Source organism: Camelus ferus, chromosome 1 (assembly GCF_009834535.1).
Source record: "Camelus ferus isolate YT-003-E chromosome 1, BCGSAC_Cfer_1.0, whole genome shotgun sequence".
Taxonomy (NCBI): Eukaryota; Metazoa; Chordata; class Mammalia; order Artiodactyla; family Camelidae; genus Camelus; species Camelus ferus.
In genome coordinates this window covers 117,549,186-117,556,494 of record NC_045696.1, presented here as the reverse complement: position 1 = coordinate 117,556,494, position 7,309 = coordinate 117,549,186, and positions in this window count along the sequence as shown.

The following is a 7,309-nucleotide window of genomic DNA, read 5'->3' as shown; positions in this document are numbered from 1 at the left end:
AAAACTTACTTCAAAAAATAATTGTTTTTGACAAGAGATTACAAGTGGGAGCCTAATAAATAAACTTTATTTTTGTTCTTCTTTCTTGAAGTTTTTAACCTCGGACTACCTTCTACTTTCCCTGCAACTTACACTAAATAATGCGGGTTGTTGTGCATTTTTTATATCAGGAAGCAAATGTTAAAAAATTAATCAAAATTGCAGGGAAAAGGGCACTCCCATAATAGAAAAAAAGAAAATGCAGCTTTATTTCATCATCTTTTTGGAGACTCAAGAAGGGAGCAAGTTTCCTTTAAAAATATGAGATGATATATTCTTTGAAAGTTGCTTTAACTACCACTGATTGAGATGGTAAATTTGCACCACCTGATGCTAACAGCATAAAAACAAAACAAAAACCTTAAAATTGTGTAGAGTCATTCATATAGAGAAACTCATTTTTAGAAATTTGTGCTAAAGAATATGAGTGTGTTCATATTAAGTGTAAGAATGTTCATTGCGGGGAAACACCTCAATGTCCAAGCATAGAGACTAGTTTAATAACTTACAATACATCTAATCTATAAAATTCCATTCACTATCACAAGGGAAATAATGTTGAAAATATTTAATGATGTGAAAAATATGAAACATTAAGTGAAAAAAGTAAGTTACAAAGTAATTTGTATAAAATGATCACATATACTTCAGATATATACATATATACACACACAAATGATACGTTATAAAATGTTAATGAGTCAGTTGTATCTCAGTGAAGCTAGGACAAATGTTAATGGTATCCGTTTCTGGGTGTTGGGATTATGAAATTATTTTTGCTTATCTATTTTCTTGATATTTTTCAACAAATGAGTACTAGTTTAATAAGAAAAACAATGATGTTATCTTTTTTTAAAAAAAATCAATGAATTTTTTTAACAGTCTCCCATTTGTCCTTTGAAAATTTGATGGCTATATACATTAGTAATTCTGTAACAGGTACTTGATTTTCAAAATGAAAATAGATCAGATAGTTTTTTTTATAAAACAAGGCAAAAAAGGGTCATATAAAATATCACAGGGGCTTACTTTATTAATAGGTAAGCCATAAATATCCTGATGAATTATTTCCTGATGAGAAATAAGAATTACCCTGGCTCAGGGTTATATTTTCTTGGAATATCATCAAAGCCATAAGCAATTCACATAGCTATTCTAACTTTGCATTTTAAGGAGTAGTTTTTAACATTCCTGCATAGATAAGGTAGCTCCTGGAAGCTTCCCAGTGCTTAACTATTTCTTTGATGACTCAATATAGTGGTTGATTTATTAATATGAATGTTAAAATGATACATATTTATTAGATGTCTATTTGGTATTTAGATATTAACTGCTGAGTGTGAGGTATGGCCTCTGACATAAAGGAGCTACAGTATTTTGGGGAAACAACTAATATGAAAAAAATAGAATAAATTTTTTAAAGAATATAATCCAAACGTGAATCGACTGAAGAGACAGGAGCCACGGTATTCGTGTAAAGCAAATGATACATGTAGGCTGAGCGTTTGGGGAAATGTGCAACTTGCCCTGCTTTGGAAAGAAGAGTAGGATTTGGGTTGAGAGAGGAGAGGGGAAACATTTCAGCTAGAAGAATGAAGGTCTAGAGTCCATTGGCTGAATGTGGTAATTGTGGTTATGTTTACTGCCGTTTCTCAGAGTCGGGGATTTGGTCCTCCTAGGGCAGTGAGGATGTCTGGCTGGAAGAGCCCTGCTTCTCTGAAAAGGAAATAGTAAGAGAAGATGGCAGGACCAGGTTAGTATGCTCTGTGGGGGTGTCTTTGCTTGGCTTCTCCGACACCGTGCTCTGAGCTTCCTCCCACTTCGCTGACAGACCCTTCTACTCAAGCCCTGAATTCTGGGCTTCTCCAAGGTCCTTCCAGCTTCTTTTCTGACTTGATCCTCTTTCCCTGGATGAAAGTGGAGGGTCCTAAACTATCCATTCCTATGATAGAAAACAGGTCCTTGGAGAGGTGATAGATTCTCAGGCTGGGCAGGGACGATACAAGGTGAGCCTGGAGGATCTTGTAATACCGAAAAATATGGAAGTACAAAGGGTGCGGCGCGTGGAAAGGACACAGGAGCCAACCTGAAATTCCTCACGATGACCAATGAATACTGGAACCATTTCAGTAACAAAATAAAATATTGGATTATAAAACAGTAAAATAAATATTCAGAAGTCCATAGTGACATAATTGATTGATAAGTAAATGGTGGAGAAATATTGACTCCTTGCAGAAGAATTCCAGTTAATAAATGTAGAAGGAAAGAAGGAAATAGCAAATCGTCACTAGAGCACTAGAACATTAGTCCGACTTGCTGTAGGCAAGATCCGCCTGCGAATGCTAAAATGAGTGGGCAGAAGTTTGAGGAGAAAATGGGTATTTGCATAGCCTCAAAATATTTATTATTTACAAAGGGAAAAAGAGTAATGTCACTGTACCTACAAGCATAGTAGATGCCACCTTAATCAAGCGATCATAGTTTTTAACATCACCAGTAAGAGGACATGGACCCCTGACATGATGCACTGAACAGGGCCCCTCACCTCTGTGATATCATTCCTGTTAGTGCATAACCTTAATCTGATCATGAGAAACCACCAATGTACAGGGTTAGAGTGTCAGGGTTAGACTGTTATCCATCTGGCACCCATCAGGAGTGTCAAGGTCGTGAAGGACAATGAGAAACTGAGGGAGATATTTGAAACAAGCAAAAAAAAAAAGGATTTGTCACATCCTTCCAAGAGACGAAGAAGAGACTCGATCAAAATGGCAATCCCTGGCAAAGTGGAGGTCATAGAGTGCAGCCGACGCTGTCAGCACTCTGCCCACATCCCCTTGGCTGTCACCTCCTTGTGCAGAAGGCTTCTTACTGTGAACACCTGCATCTCTCTGCAAGGAGCTTTGTTCTGGTGGTAGACAGGCTCACTTGTGAGCCCAGCTGTCAACCGCCCCAGATGCAGCCCTTAGCCAATGACGGTCCGCGAGGAGGATAAAAGCCCCAGCCTCTTTGGTCCTCGGGTAGAATAACCCGGAGACACACTGTCCAATGCAGTAGCCACCAGGCGCATGTGCTTACTGAGCATGTAGCATGTGGCTAGTGTGACTGGGGGTCTGCATTTTCAGTTTTGATTTCAATGAATTTAAAGTAAAACATGATACTCTTCAGTTATTTGAAGTCCTTTAAGTAGATTTAGAAAACCTTAGCTACATAAATCTACTTGCTAACTGTAAATTTTCCAAAATCTAAATACACATCAGGATGAAACTTTAGTGTCCAAGTCAAGTTAATCCTATAAGTATAAAATTGATTTAGATGACTTAGTAAAAAAAAACTTAATGTCATTAATAATTTTTATATGTTGAAATTTAATATTTTGGATTTAATAGGTTGAATAAATTATTAAAATTAATTTCATTTTTTATTATCTTTTTAAATGTGGCTACTAGAACATTTAAAACAACCAGTTTAGTTTGCTTCATTGCTTCATAGTCTACTGGCCAGTGCCGGTCTACACTGCCTCCCTGGGTGGTTCAGTGGATTGAACTCCTAGAGCCCGCAGTGGTAACTGGCTTGATAACACACATTATATTATTATTGGCTTCCTTTCCTTCTCATTTTCCTGCTTCTCTGCTAAATTTCCTGAGATTACCTCCCAGGTGGCACTAGAATCCTTGACTCAGGGTCAGTTTCTGAGGAATCCAAACCATAACAAACAGCATTAAGAACAGGAAAGAATTTTAGAGAATAAATATTCCAACCTCTTACATTTGTAGATGGGAAAAAAAAAAAATGTGATTCAGAGAGGTTACGTGACATCACCAAGGCCACTCCATATTTGGCTGTGAATTCAGAATTCAATTTCAAATCTTAGGTTTCCATGTCCATTTATTTTCTCCCTATACTACATTGCCTTTTAAAGATGATCATCAATTTTTGAGACAGTGATTCCTAAGAGCATTGGGCTCATGGGACCAAGTGAAATGAATAATCTGTGTTGGCTTTGCACATGCCCTTTAAACCTGCTCAGAGGGTAACCTTTCTCTGCTCCTGGTGGGAAACCTGGAGAGGCTTCTCGACTCTTCTGGTCCTTCTCATGTAACTGCACATCCTCTGGTCACCTGGAGTCACAATCTCATCTCAGAATTTAGAGCATCTGATGTGAATCCAACTGAATTTACAGTTAACTCATTTTTCTTTCTCCCTCCCCTTCCTCAACTTGGCTAATCGGAGTTTCCGACCCTCCAGGGGTTGAAGCAGAGACGCACAAGGAGCAGAGAGGTGGGAAATCCACTTAACTGTACCATTTTTAAAAATTGAAGTAGAGTTAATTTACAATGTTGTGTTAGTTTCTGGTGTACAGCATGGTGATTCAGTTATACATGTATATATGTATGTTCTTTTTTATAGTCTTTTTCCTTGCAGGTTATTACAAGATTTTGGATGTAGTTCCCTATGCTACATAGTAGGACCTTGTTTTTTTTTTTTTTAATCTATTTTATATACAGTAGTATGTATCTATTAATCCCAAACTCCTAATTAATCCGCTCCCCCCTCTTTGCCCTTTGGTAACTATAAATTTGTTTTCTATGTCTGTAAGTCTCTTTCTGTTTTGTAAATAAGTTTATTTGTATCACATTTTTAGATTCCCTGTAGAAGTGGTAACTGATACATTTGAAGACAAGGTGGCCCTCTCTATGTCTGGGAAACATTCAGCACCGACATGTTCTCTCTCAGACACTTTGGTAGGTTTTGAGAGTTTCCTCTGCTGGGCCTCTCTGACTGAAACCCCCTTGACGTGGTAGGTCTCCAGGGGGCAGCACCCCACCCTCAACCCCCGCCCCTGGTCCTCTGTCAGTCTGCTCCACACAGACTCTCTCTGGGGTCCTCTTGGGTAGAAGTTTGAATTACTCCAGTCTGATCACCTGCTCTAGGATGTAAGCACATTTTCACCTGTTGTCTGTGGAAAGCGCAGATAACCTCCCAGGCCAGCAATGGCCCTCCCACGGTGCTGCCACCAATAGAGTTCCCATATAGGAGCTATTGTGCTTTCCCATATAGATAGGAGTTCAGTCAAGGTCCTCTGGGTCCCCCAGCTGCAAAGAACACAGGTGAAGCAGCAGCTCAGGGGGGCTCATTGATGCCCCACTAGGTTTGGGGTGGTGGGCAGTGGTGGGTTCTCCTCCTTCCCCTTGTGAGCTGAACTCAAGAACAGTTCTCTTTAAAGTTATTCCCCTCACAAATTCCTCTTTCATCTCCCACATCTGGCCCCTTTATAACCTTGAAATAGGTGAGGGGTTCCAGGAAGTTCTTAAGCAAGTTTCTGCATACCTCTTCTGTAAATTTCCATATGGTCGAGCACCTCCTTTGTCACATGGCGTTATTCTAATGTGGTGACTCACCTGAAATTACGAACTTCATATTCTGATATATTACAAAAAAAGTTGAGCTGGGCATAAGTGAAACAGCCTTGATCAATGTGGACCTTTTATCATTGGAGTTTGGCAATGAAAGAAACAGGTTAGCGGTCAGGTAAGTAGCAGATAAAGCAAAAGTTTAGTTTTAGGGTTTGTAATTATTTTGTAAATAAGATATGCAGGCTTTTATATGTTTGAAAAGATCTGGGGTGAAGCTACAGAGAAAAATAGTGTTTTATTGTGGTAGCTTGTTTTTTTTTTTCTTTTCGTTTTTGACTTCAACTGTATGCTTTTTAATGAAATAAATAAATATTGCCTGTCTTGAGAGCTGTGTGATTTCCTTTGATAACTGCTAAGACACCAGAGGTTTCCATTGTTTTTGATCCTCTTTGATCTGTCTCAACTACTCTTTTTTTCAGCATTGTAGCATTTTTGCAATTTTTACATGAGAATGAACGATTAAAGTTAACACTGTCGCTATAATTAATTGAAGAATATGGCTGTACCTACACAATGAAGTCATTTGCAAGCATCCTCTTCATCTTTTTCTCAGTGGATTATTATTTTATTTGCATGGACACTCACAACTGTAGCCACAGCAAGCAAATATCTTCTTAACAAAAGAAATAATTTAAAAATTTTAGACCATTTCACAGTCTGAAAGTTTAGTATCAAAGCATTTCAAACAGCATGCCTGTTAGAAAATTTATCACTGTCTCTTACAGGAACAAGAAGATGCTTAGTAACCAAACTCCAAATACACCAAACTCTAAATTTCTTGTTTGAAAATAATGTACAATGCCCATCCCAAGTTGGCGATCTTTAATGGGTCCTTTCCAGTATTGTTTAGAAAACGAAATAGCAAGGCTTTGTTTAGCTGGATAATTCATCAAGGATTTTCACTATTCGTTGTCTACAGGGATTCCGGGGGGGAACAGACTCAAAATTGATGCACAAGTCATGGCAGTTTTCTGCAATTTTAGCATTCAGGCAGTATTAGCCTTGCTTTAAAATGAACAAAGAAGAAAAGAAAGGAGAAAGATGTAATGTTAATAGACCGCCTTCTGTGCTCCCTCAGGGGGAGGTCTTTTTAAATAAGGAGCTTGAACTTGACCTTCGTCATGGCACAGAGGTCCAACACACAGTTTTTAAAGTTACGTTTAAATTTTAATAATTTTACTCATTGGAGGCAGTTAGAATGAGACTCTCAAAATCTAATCCTCAATCTTTCTGTGTAACTGATTGGCAAAGAAAGGACACTTAAGGAGAGAAGTCTGTAAGAAGTACAGCATGGATTGCCCTGACTTCTGTATCTCACACCATCAAGCTGCTGTCAGGTCATTATCACTGTGGTATTTGAGTTGGAAAATACAATTTGATATCGAGTTAGAATGGAAAAATCCTTAACTTTATGATAAATCTAGTTTGAAGAACCTCATATTAAAAACTAGATGGAAAAAAAAGTCATATTCTCAGTGCTGGCAAATGGCATGGAAGAAGTCTGTCATATGCTGTTGGTGAGAGTGTAAATTTTTAAAATCTTTCTGGAAGGCAGTTTGGCCATGTCTATTGAATGCCTCAGAATTTTGCATAAAACCTTTAAACCAGCATTTTTTACTTTGGGGGATTCACGCTAAGAAAATAGTCATAGATGTTTGCAAAATTACAGCTACGAGATTTTTATGGAAGTGTTTTTTGGTAGAAACAAGAACTGAATGAAACATAAATATTTAACAACCAGGCTTTATTTAGCCCTTAAAAGTTATACTAGAGAAATATATAATATCAGGGGAAAGGTGGGAAAAAAAACTGATAAAAAACAGTGTGCACAATGTGACTCCCTTCTGTAA